The following is a 12,058-nucleotide window of genomic DNA, read 5'->3' on the forward strand; positions in this document are numbered from 1 at the left end:
CTACTAGATTCAAAAGAAGATCGGCGGATCACGAGAACTCTGTTCTTCTCTGTCTCTCTCTATGGCCGCGGGTAGGGGTGGACATGGTTCCGGTTCGAACCGAGGAACTGAACCGAACCGGCAGATATGGTTCGGTTCGGTTCGGTTCCATTTCTATATGGTTCGGTTCCGGTTCCGAAATCCGGGAACCGGTGCAAATTCGGTTCGGTTCTGGGTTTGGGATTCCGGAACCGAGAACCGACCCTCACCGTAAGTCCTTAAGTTCCATACCTCCTCATTTGATAAAATCACCCCACGCCCATTTTAATTCACTCCCTTATAAGTTTTAATTCATGCAGGGGATGGAAATATCATTTCCACGAGATTTTATAGGGTGTGGGGTGTGGCCCTAAAATCTAGTATTTTCAAAAAAGTAATGTACGGCCCACTTCATAGGAATATCCAAACCGTTCATTTGTTGGCCCACTTCATAGGAATATCCAAACCGTTCATTTTCTGCTTTTTCATGCCTTAATCAAATGTAAAATGACGACCAAAAACAATAAATATCACCCAGGCTGTTACTAGCCCACTACTATTACTGTTACTATGGTTTGCGCCTTGTCGCATGACACATGTAGAATTTTAGCAGAATGGACATCTACTAAGCACTAAACAGGGGTTACAGGGCCATTGGTGAAGGTTGGGTAAACCCAGAACCGAACCGAACCGAACCGATTATATATGGTTCTGGTTCGGTTCTGTTCCATACATATATGGTTCGGTTCTGGTTCCAATTTCAGGGAACCGATTATATATGGTTCGGTTCTGGGTTTAGCCCAAAACCGAACCGAACGGAACCATGTCCACCCCTAGCCGCGGGCGATTTAACAAGGGGAAGACAGGTACCTCTCTCTCTATGCATCTAAACCATAGTTGCCGGAAACTCCTTAGGCGGGTGGGAAACCCGTTTCCCCTAAAACACGTTTCTTGCTGGTGGGAAACCCGTTTCCCCTAAAATGCGAGAAACGCGTTTTAGAAACGTTTCCAAAACATGATACAAAACTGGAGAAATGTTTCTGAAATGCATGGGAAACATATGAGAAACTTATGTAAACCATGTGTAAACGCGTGATAAATGTACGCAACGCAACACTTGTAAAAAAAGCATGTTAAACCTTTTGCTACCATTCAAGAAAAAAAAGAAAAAAAAAAAAAACACATGTGAAACGTGTAGGAAACATGTGTGAAACTTACGAAAATCATTTTGGAAAAAACACATAAAAATTGTGGAATAGATATTAAAATAGAAAACAATAGCATATATTGTTGTAAAAAAATAGAAAAATCAAATAGAGAAATCATGTGTGGAACTTTCATTTGTTTTTTTTTCTATCGTTTCTGAAACACTCATAATGCGTTTCCTAAGACATTTCTCATACGATTTTCTATTGTTTTCTCGTTTCTCGTTTCCCCTGTATTTTTTTTCATGCGTTTCCCATTTCTGTTTCACGTTTCGTTTCCCGAATTCATTTCCCACCTGGTAACTATGATCTAAACCCTAATCCCTAATCCGCAAATCTCAAGCTGATTCTCTCATGGGTTGTGGGTGTTGGATTATAGTATGTTAGTGATTCTCTCCGATTCTCTCTTCCACAAAACCCTTGTTATCCTAACACTGTTTTCAACTATGCCCTTCGTTTTCTGATTTCTCCTTCACTTTTACACTTCCTTCAAATTAAAACCTATTTATTTTTCTATCTCAGAATGCCAAGACAAGCAGAGATAGTTGATACAGCAGTAGTTGCAAACTGCGGGGCTTGCACTGCATTGTGAGAGGTCTGTCCCAATGTCACCTGCAAATATCGACGTTTCGTTCCACTTCAGAATCAACATATCTTCCAAATCGCTCATGGAGTATTTGGAAGGTTTGCAATCCACAGTTATCTCACATATGTGCATGACCAAGCTCGCAAGGGTTATGTCATCGCTTCTCTGCACCAAGAAGCCACCGCTCGGGTGAATGACCGTACAGACGGTACAGCTAGGCGAGTAGATCGACTCACGGCGCGAGTAAATTTCGCCCGCCAACACTTTTTAACATTTTCAATCCAAATCCAATTGGACTTGGCGGGGCCACTTCAATTGTCATCCAAAATGCTTTTATACAGCATGCATTAGGGGTTTTAGATCTGCTTTTGAATAAGCTAATCCCGCCATTTCAGAATTCGAACCCTCCTACTCCTTCAGAATCATGAAGATGAGAATCACCATATTCCGAATATGAGTGACACAGTCCTGAGAAGCCAATCTAAACAGCCCCTCACAATATCATGTAAGGGGTATCTTTCCCTATTGTAATCTCGAAGGTGGCGATCACCGACAACATATCAATAAGGGAATGTAGGTGTATCAAGAAGCATCTAAATTTTCCTTCAACCAAGGCATGTTCAATTGCAAAGCTCGAGGCAAAAGAGAGGCTGACATCTACTTAAATTATTAAGTGTTCTTTTAAGGTGCCGCCACACAAATCCAAACATGATGATCAATGGTAGTTCTTTTTCCCGAGCCTCTCCAAAGGATCAAGGCCCATGTTGCAACAGTACGTGAATGAGTGTCGGATTCAACAAACTCAAAAAGAAAGATTCATGGATTCACCAATACTTCAATCAATTCTCAAATTTACATTTTTATTACATAATACTATGCTTTGAACAAGCAATATATTGAAAATTTAAATATGTTAAGTGAAGGCTAGATTTTATTTCCATATAAAAAATTACTATAAGGATGGATAAAACTGAATAACACACGGTAATTGTAAAATTCTGGTAGTAACATCTTGAAAAAAAAAACAGATAAAAGAAATCTAGAAGTGTCAGAAAGAATTGGAATCCGACATGTGTCGCACAGGTACTTTGACCCATTCAGAAGATTTCGTGTAACATGGACCAAGCCCATGACGTAAATCTCTTGCCATGGGACACAGCCTGATACAGAGTTCCTTCCCTTATGCCTCTTGTTGTAATTAATAAAAAAACTTCATAATCTTGCTCCAAGATTATGACAAGCTTATGAAATCCATTTAAGTACCTATTTTAGTACCTATATAAACTCATTTTAGTACCTATTTTCTTCACTTCTAAACATTCTTTTTCTGAATTCCTTCTCATGTCTAATCTCATTATAGTTGATATATTAGCCATTTTTGTATTTGTTTTACGTCCGAAAGGTGATTTCAACATGCAAAGGCGTCTAACTCTAATTCTACACAACTTTACAAACATGGGGCCATGGAAGTGGAGGGTCTGCTTCTTCAAAACAGTAGACAATACATACATGTTCCAAAAAGGTACCCATGATTGCATTGTAATCAAAGTGTAAAGTGGACTTAATTTCTAAACTCCAATTGTGGATTTCTTAGTCGAGCAGCAACTTCTAAAAGGATAATGTCAATCTGAACAATTGAGTCATGGTTATTTGAGATCATTTTATTTATTTTATTTTTTTATATGGTTGGCTTTTTAGATCTTGATTTCATTGAGATAGGTTAAAAATTCACTATCCAACCAACCCATGCAATGTACAGATAAATTGAAGCTATTTTTATCACTGGATATAAGTAACTTGTCATTATTTGTGGTTTGGATCGAATCTTTTACTCCCCAGTTATCTTTTTATTTGATTAGTTCCCTATATCATTGTTTCGTCAAAAATACTATACTGAGCCAGTCAATAGTCAAATTACCTATGTTGATATGTACCATTGGTAAAGGAGCGTTACTACTTGGAGTTATTCACCTAGTATCATAAGTCTGCACTTATGGTCCATCTATCTATAATATATGAGAGAACGGTTCCTACACATATGTGTAGAGAGTTCTCTACACACTAGCTTAAAATACAGTGGGGGGCCACATTGTTTGGGTGATCCAAGCCATCCATTTTAGAGGCCCTCACATAGATAGGGTGTCTACAAAAAATTAGATCCATAGGATCATCCCAATCCTACGATTTGTGGAGGTAAAATGGATGTCTTTAAACCTTCACAAATTAGTCCATTTTTTGCCTCCACAGTTCGAATTGTTAGGATGATCCTATGGATCTGATTTTTTGTGGACACCCTATCTATGTGAGGACCTTAAAAATGAATGGTTTGGATCACCCAAATAATGTGGCCCCCACTGTATTTTAAGCTAGTGTGTAGATAACTTATCTACACATATGTGTAGGAACCGTTTTCTCATAATATATACTAAGTATGTTTCTTTTAGTTTGTCATTCGTCTTTTCCAAGAAAATGTTTTTTGGAAAAGTTTTTCTCCTACCGCCTCCACAAAATTGAATTTGCCGCTCTTAATTTCGTTGCCACTTTTAAGATCTTCCACAAAATCCAATTTCACGCTATCAATACGGTTTTTCCGTTAAAAAAGAAAATGCCCCAATATTTTGGGATTTATCTAAATGAGATACCCTAATAATTCATTTAAATTGAGGTTTTAAGTTTGGCGCAACTAATTTGGTTGCCACTATTAATAGGAAACATTAATAATTGGAAACATTTGGCTTTAATCTCTCTAAACATCCTACAAGATTAGGAAATGTTACCAATTGGAGAATAGGAAACATTCCCCGTAAATCTCTAAATGCGCACAGTTGGATTAATAATTGATTTTAGCCAAATAAATCGCCGATTTGTTTCCATTTCCAAAGGTTCTCTCTCTCTCTCTCTCTCTCTCCTTCCTTCTTGCCTCTTCCTCTTATTCTCCTTCTTTTCCCACTTCCTATTCACGGAATGGTCTTTGTTTTTTATTATTCTATGTGCTCTCCACTAGCAGGCAGTCCAATATCATATGTCCCCTCCGCCCAGCCATAACCCAACCTGCTGCAACCCTATGCTTGCGGCTGGGCCATTACGGGCAGGAATTATGATTAGTTACAGCCTCCCTAAAACCATGTTTGCACATGAATCAGTAGAGTTTAGTCTAGGCAACCGAGTCCCTCTGCTAATGTTTGCTTTTATCTCTCCTTATAACACAATATTTATTTGTTATGGTTATATTTTGTGAATTCATAAGAAACAAAAATTGGCAGATAAATATCGGTCGTCATCTGTCACGTAGGCCCTTGTAAAAAAATCAATTGTTGAGATGAAATCCGATGAACCTACATTTTTCTCTAAATTCATTGTAATCTAGCACAAAGGCCCTGATAAAAAAAATTGTTGAGGTGAAACCCCATCAATTTATAAACCTACATCATTTTTCTCTATATCTCAATTTATCAATGTACACTCCCCTACAAAGAAACATGCCAGATTATAATCGACGGAGGATAAGCAGAGCCAAGATCGTATGTGATCTGAGCCCGGGCTTTTTTCAGTTCCTACAAGAAATGAAAATTCATGCATTTTCTTGGTATCTTTCTCTTTTCTTCATTCGGAAACAGGGGGCTGTACAAAATTTCCCACCATGAAAGCCATCCAAATGACAGTCCCCAAAAGGTAAGGTTTTTCTTAATTTTTTTTTGTTTTTTTGGATTCAAGTTTTCACTGTTTGCTCGGAGAGGGTGGGCCCACCATCTATACCCAAACCTCTGCATTAGGATGGGACGCACTATTTTCTTCAATGGGGTGGTCCCACCATTTTACACCCATACATAGCATGGGTCCGAAATACTAGTCTATGGATGTATGTAAATGCATTCACAGAACAATGCAAATTTTCACAAATTTAAACAAATGATACTTATATTAGTTGTCTCATCTTTTTTCCTTTTTGGATCTATGACTACGTAGTCCTTTCCACATAGGCAATACTAATATTTCTAGTGTACTAACAACTCTTTTTACATAATCTGTGTATGTATGTAGAAAGTTTCCCTATTCATTTTTTTGCTGTTTTACATCAGAAAAATTGCCCAAATCTCTTTTATAAACATTTACTTCTTTTTTTTGTTCTCCCCGAGAATCGCACGGGGTGTCTTATCAGTCTCTCTATAAATAGCACCCAACGACGCCTCTGCAAATATTTTTCCCACCAATTGATTCAGCAGACATAATTGAATAGGGAAACAGTCTGCCCTATACATTGCTTCCTCCCTCTCTCATGCTCTCTCTTGGAATGAATAATAGGATGAGTTGTTCAACATGTCATGCACATTTTTTTGTTGTTCAACTTCTCTATTGCAAGACCCAATAAAGAAGACGCAGAGAGAGAGATGGAGGAGGAAGAGAGAGAGAGAGAGAGAGAGAGAGAGAGAGAGAGAGAGAGAGAGAGAGAGAGAGAGAGAGAGAGAGAGAGAGAGAGAGAGAGAGAGAGAGATTTCCTACTCATATGTGTTCATAGCATGCCACTTAATGTCCTTATTGTTTTATCACAAGAAGTGGGGGTCATCCTTATGAGTTTGAATCAACTTTAAAAATTTTAATTGATATATTTGGTGGTAACAGAACAATTTTGATCATAGAACTTTATTTGGTAACATGCCTATGAAAAATAGTAGTCGTAGAACTTTAGTGGTGGCAGAGGCAATATCGATTAGTGAAACTATTAATGCCCTAACAATATAGGCAGAGTTGTCAACAAGAAAAATAGATTGAGTTATAAATGAGAATCAACTTTTGTATCAAAGATTGAACAAGGCCAAAATATTAAAGCCGACAATCCTTTAGAGAATTCCATCAATCAACGAGAGGTGTCCAAGGTGGAGTTCAAGCCCCAACGAAAGGAGAGGTAGAAAAAGGGTTCGATTTTGGTGAAAATCAGCATGGAGCAATTTTGGAAACCAAACTCATCATACCAAAGTATAGGATGACATCTTTGATGCGAAAGACCTCAAATTCAACCAACATGCTACTGGAGTTGAATTTTTGGGATAGCAGAGTTGCTTTGAATATTGATTCTTTTGAGATGAAGAGATGAGTCATGGTTGATGTGGCTGATTTCCATGGAAAGCTTCACTCAGAAACTTTCGATTCACTCATAAACTTTCTAAGATAGGCTCATGAGAGGAGAATTTTATTGATTGGTGTGATATGAATGAAGATGAGAAGGTCAAGTTTGTCGAGGCCAAACGTAAGGGAGCTTTATCAATTAGGTGTCAACAACAGTCAAGGGGTTGACAAGGACTACCCTGAATTCAACGATATTAAAGAGATGATCAGGTAAAGGTTTCTATCGGCCAATTATGCACAAGCTTTGCTGAACCGGTACAGATGAAGAGTGGAAGAGTACATACGAATTTTTCAAGCTAAGAAGAGTTGGCCTAGTTGAACTGAACAGCAACTTGTTGCTTGCAATGTTGGAAGCATTCGAATTCAAACTCATAACGAGCTTGCCACCAAACAAATTTGGACTGTTAATGACTCTTTTCCATTAGCCAATAAAGTTGAAGCAAAACTTGGGCAATCCGCACATCAGAAAGGCCATCACAGACAAGGAAAGACTTCTAGTGCCTCTCAAAGCACTAAGCGGATGGTCGACCAAGACTTCAGCCCATACCGAAGCTGTAGTATATAAAAGGATTTTTAGCCTTTTATTTGTTGTTTGCCTTGTAAACAGCACCATACCCTAGTCCATCTATTGGCTTTTATTTGGGTATGTGCTTGGGTTTTTTTGGGTTTTAATTTGAGTTTAAAACTTGTAATTTTCATTTCTGCTGCACCAAGTGGCAATTTCAAATGAAAGAATTGGGCCTGACTTGGTAAATGCTGTTGAGAAATGGGGAAGAAAGGAGGCTCTTTCCGGTGGCGTGATGTCAGCAAAATATGACTTGGAAGCTATGGACGTGAAAACAACTCATCATGGAAAAATTCACACATGGAGATCCGTATGCAAGGAGATCCATATGCAAGGTTTTTAATAAACCCAACGAGGGAATTAAATTCAGCATAGATATGGGCAATGAAATCAGATTTTGGGAGGATATTAACCGTCGAGATTCTATTAAAGGATCATTTCTCAGGTTAACACGTGCTTGTGATAAACAAACATATGATGATGGCTCGGTTGTATTACTCAGAGGGCAACAAGGTGTGCTGGAATTGGTCCTTTAGAAGATTTTTAAGATGAATAAAGCACTTTCAATGATCCGGCAAAAAGGATGGAGGAAAGATACATTTAAGCAAGGCAACCAGACATACGTTGAGTTTGGGGATCGAGTGGATTCTTTGTTTGATCCTTCCTTCATATCCTATTTAGGGTTTGTGTTTCAACTTTCAATAAACACACGTGTGCTTGAAGAGCTCCAATTACCCCAAGGTGGACGCTTTTTGTCGAAGAGCCATTGCAGAAAGCACTAATACATCTGACGCTCAAAGTTAGTTGATAGGAGATTAGATTCGATCATGAGGACCGGGTCCCGACCAAGGTCTTGAAGGGCCTACTCTAGTAGTAGTGTAGGTACACTTGGAATATTTGAGAGTTTGAGGAGCCTTGTAGCAAGGATTTAAATGTAAAGAGAGGGAACCCTTTATAAATAGGAGGGAGCTACTCATTTAGTCATTTAGGGAGTTTTGGCTAATTTTGGGAGAAGGATTTGTAACCCAAGCTTGAGGAAGGAGAAGATGAAGCTTGTAAGAAGATCAAAGTGTGATGTGAGGAATTCCTACTCATTGAAGCCTTCGATCTCTTCTTCCTCTTAGCATGAGTTCATTGACAAGCTAAGTATTTCTTGTTCTTTTTCAATCAAAAATCGAATAAAATTTCAGTTTCTATTATTGTGTTCTTGTTTTGATCATTATCTTGTTGTTCTTCATCTATTTTCAGTCAATTTTCTGCATCTTCTGCTCATTTCCTGCACTTTCCAGCAACATACTTGTTTTAGGACTTTTGAGCAGAATTTTCATTTCAATCATTTGTTCGTGCTTGTCGTTGCTCAATTCTTGTTACAATTTTCAATTTCAAAAGTAGACCTTCAAAAAGTCTACATCAAATTTAGTATCAGAGCTGATCTTTATTAAATTCCATCACATTTTCCTAAATTTCTACACATTTTCAAGAAATTCAAGGCATGACCATAGAATTTCATATCTGAGAAGGAATTCCCATTCTCTCTAATCTTGAATTGTTTTCCCGCAGAAGTCTACATCAAATTTGGCATCAAAGCCAGATCCAGAAAAATTCAACTTTCTCCGCGATCCGAAACTCAAATTTCCATTCAATTTCTTCCTGTGATTGTGCAAAATCTTCATATTTGATTTCTTGAGTGCATTGGATCATTTGTCATTTTTCAATTGAAATTGCTCAAAAATTCTCAAATTCCCAACCAATTTCGAATTCCCCAATTTTTTGCCAATTTTTTCATCAATTTCTCTCCATTTTTGAAATTTTCTAAAATTTCTCCAATTGTTGGAAAATTCGAGTTTCAATTTGTTGTTTGCTCCTTGATTCATCAATTTCTTCAAGTTTATTCACAAATTGCATGTGAAATTGTGTTTTTTGAAACAATAAAGTCAAAAAATACCGCCATTTAGGTTTTCTTCCCTTCATGTCTTCATTTTCTCCTTGTCAATGATAAGCATGAGTGACATGATGTTGTTTTGTCCTTTTAATTCACGGAAGTGTGCATTTCTCCACAAAATTCAGCTATCCAATAGATTTACAATGAAATCTATTCGTTTATCCCCATCTTAAGCCTTCTTCACGAATTTCAGTCCTTTTTCACGAATTTCCACTGAGTTTTCTCACCTCGCTGAATCATGGAATACAAGGAATGCCAGCTTCTGCTTCAATTTGAAAGAACTCATGTGAAGATCTGTTGCCAGAGCACATACCTGACGGAATTTTCGTTCCAACACGAAAAGATCTGCCCTATTTCTGTTCCTATGCTTGAAGGTCGAAAAAACAACAAAGAAGCTGAAATTCGAAGTATTACTGTTCGTGCCTTCCTTTTCTTCCACTAATGATTTTTTTTTCTTTTTTGAATTATCACTAGTGAATGATTCTGCATGTCACTGAAATGGATTCAGCAAAGGATTAGAGAGGTTTTTCCTCCCTGTTCGTGAGTATTGCTCGAAGGACTTCAATTTGAAAAGAGGAAGCAGAAGCTGCCTTTACTGTTCGTCCATGTCGTTCCAGAGTTTTCTCCATTCAATGAAAGACGGTTTTGTCTACTTCTTGCAGATCCTAAGAACACACAGAATAGTTGGGTCTGGAATTTTAGAATTTTTTCCTTGTCTGGAGTTAGAGTTCATTCCAAATTGATACAATTTTGGGCAAATTTACGACACTAGTGAATGCATCAAAATTAGCAATCATTAGTAATGGAATTTCTGCTACAGAATCGTGTATTCATTCTCTGTTGCACTTAGCTGGCTCCATTCCACTTCTTATAGCATTAAAATCATAAAGATCTGGTGTGTATACACCTCCTGCAATATTCCAGGTTTATATTCTGTTGCCTAGTAGTGGAATTGCATGCAAGAACTAAAATCTAGTTGATAAAATCTAGATACAAGAGGTTAGTGCAAAACTACAATAGAACAGGAAGCCTAGCTCAATTCACAGTGTCTATCTTCGTTGAAAGAGCAGCAGATTTTTTTCATTAGTTACTTCGTGTGGGAATTTGGAAGTGTTGGTTGGAGAAGATCAGCCGGACTGCATTTCTTTATTCTAGAATTGCATTATAATTTCCTAGTCTGCATTGGCAGTTATGATTCCATGTGATTGGCAGGTTTTGTGCATTTTCCTTCTTCTTCTTTTATGACATACGGTATCCCCATCCCATTTTTAGCATGGGACTAATCCCTATGGATGCACGCAATCACCCACAAACCTCATGCAGCGGGTAACGAGTTTTGTGCATTTTTGGTTTCAGCTTTACAGAAAATTTTAGATTTGAAGCTTCATTGTCTTTTCCGTTGATTTGGGACAGGCAAAGGGCAGAATCCGGTAGATTTTCAGCCAAAAGACATCTCTCACGCTGCTGTAATTTCAACCACTGATTGTCATCTTCCCCAGCAATGGACAAAGCTTGGGATTAGGCTTCAAAATTGCCCTGCCAGCAGCACTGATTCTTATCCACCTTCATCATTTTCTGAACTTTTGTAAGGTTGACTGCAAGAAAGATTGGAGAATGACAATCAATCCTATGGTGCAAACATCATCATAGCTGCTAGCTAGAAGGACAATTCAATCTTCAAAGTGCAATCTTGACGAAGTCTTTAACTAGAGTGATTTGGGCAGTCCTAACTGGTTCATTAAGACCTGGCAGCTGTGTGGCTAGGGTATGAGGTGGCTCATGACCCCATTGATTCTAGCATTGAGAGTTGGTATATTAATTTGATACCCACCAGCGATGGCTCCACCTTATGTGCCATATTATGACGCCAGTTACACGCACCTATGGTGATTGTGAGGCCACTTGTGTACGATGGATAGATGCTCTTGAGGAGTATCATTAGTACTATAGTAGAAACCATCATGAGAGAATATGGCATGTCCGAGAAACCATGAAGCATGATGCTAAGCTTTCATGGGTCAATTTACTGAAGGAACACCACAAATAGGGCCGCTCTTCTCTTCCTTGATGTGAAGAGGTTCGAGACCATTTCTTGAGACTTTATGCACCCTCAGTCTATTGGCAATGGCACAAGGCAGAAGTTCGACGAAGGGGGCAAGAGGTTAAGTGGAGACAAGAAGAAGAAGCCAAACAAAAAGAATTTGAGGAGTTGTGGTTGAAGTGGAAACAAGAAGCTAAGGCCAGGCAAGAGCAATGAGCCCCGAGTGAGGCAAAGTGGACCAAGACCTTGTCTTATTTACATAGGCAACTGAGTCTCGCACAGACATCTTCTATTCCAACAGATGAGGCTAATGATACATAGTAGAGACTAATGGTGAAGAGGAATTGCATCAGGAGGTGTTGAGAGAGCAGATAGAGGATCTGATTTCTGTTAAGGATTCTGGAGAGATTGAGGAGAGATTGAGGCGCCTACTTCAGCAATGGATTCATTTGAAGCACCATTAGAGGAGCCCATTGATACTGAGAAACATATGGATCTTACTGATGAGCAGGCTGAGTCAGTTGTTCACGATGAGATTAGTAAGACGATGGTAGAGGTTTGCACTGATGAGACACAT

This window comes from Tasmannia lanceolata, unplaced genomic scaffold (genome assembly GCF_043159265.1).
Source record: "Tasmannia lanceolata isolate RefF3 unplaced genomic scaffold, GAP_Taslan_0.1 ptg000018l, whole genome shotgun sequence".
NCBI lineage: Eukaryota > Viridiplantae > Streptophyta > Magnoliopsida > Canellales > Winteraceae > Tasmannia > Tasmannia lanceolata.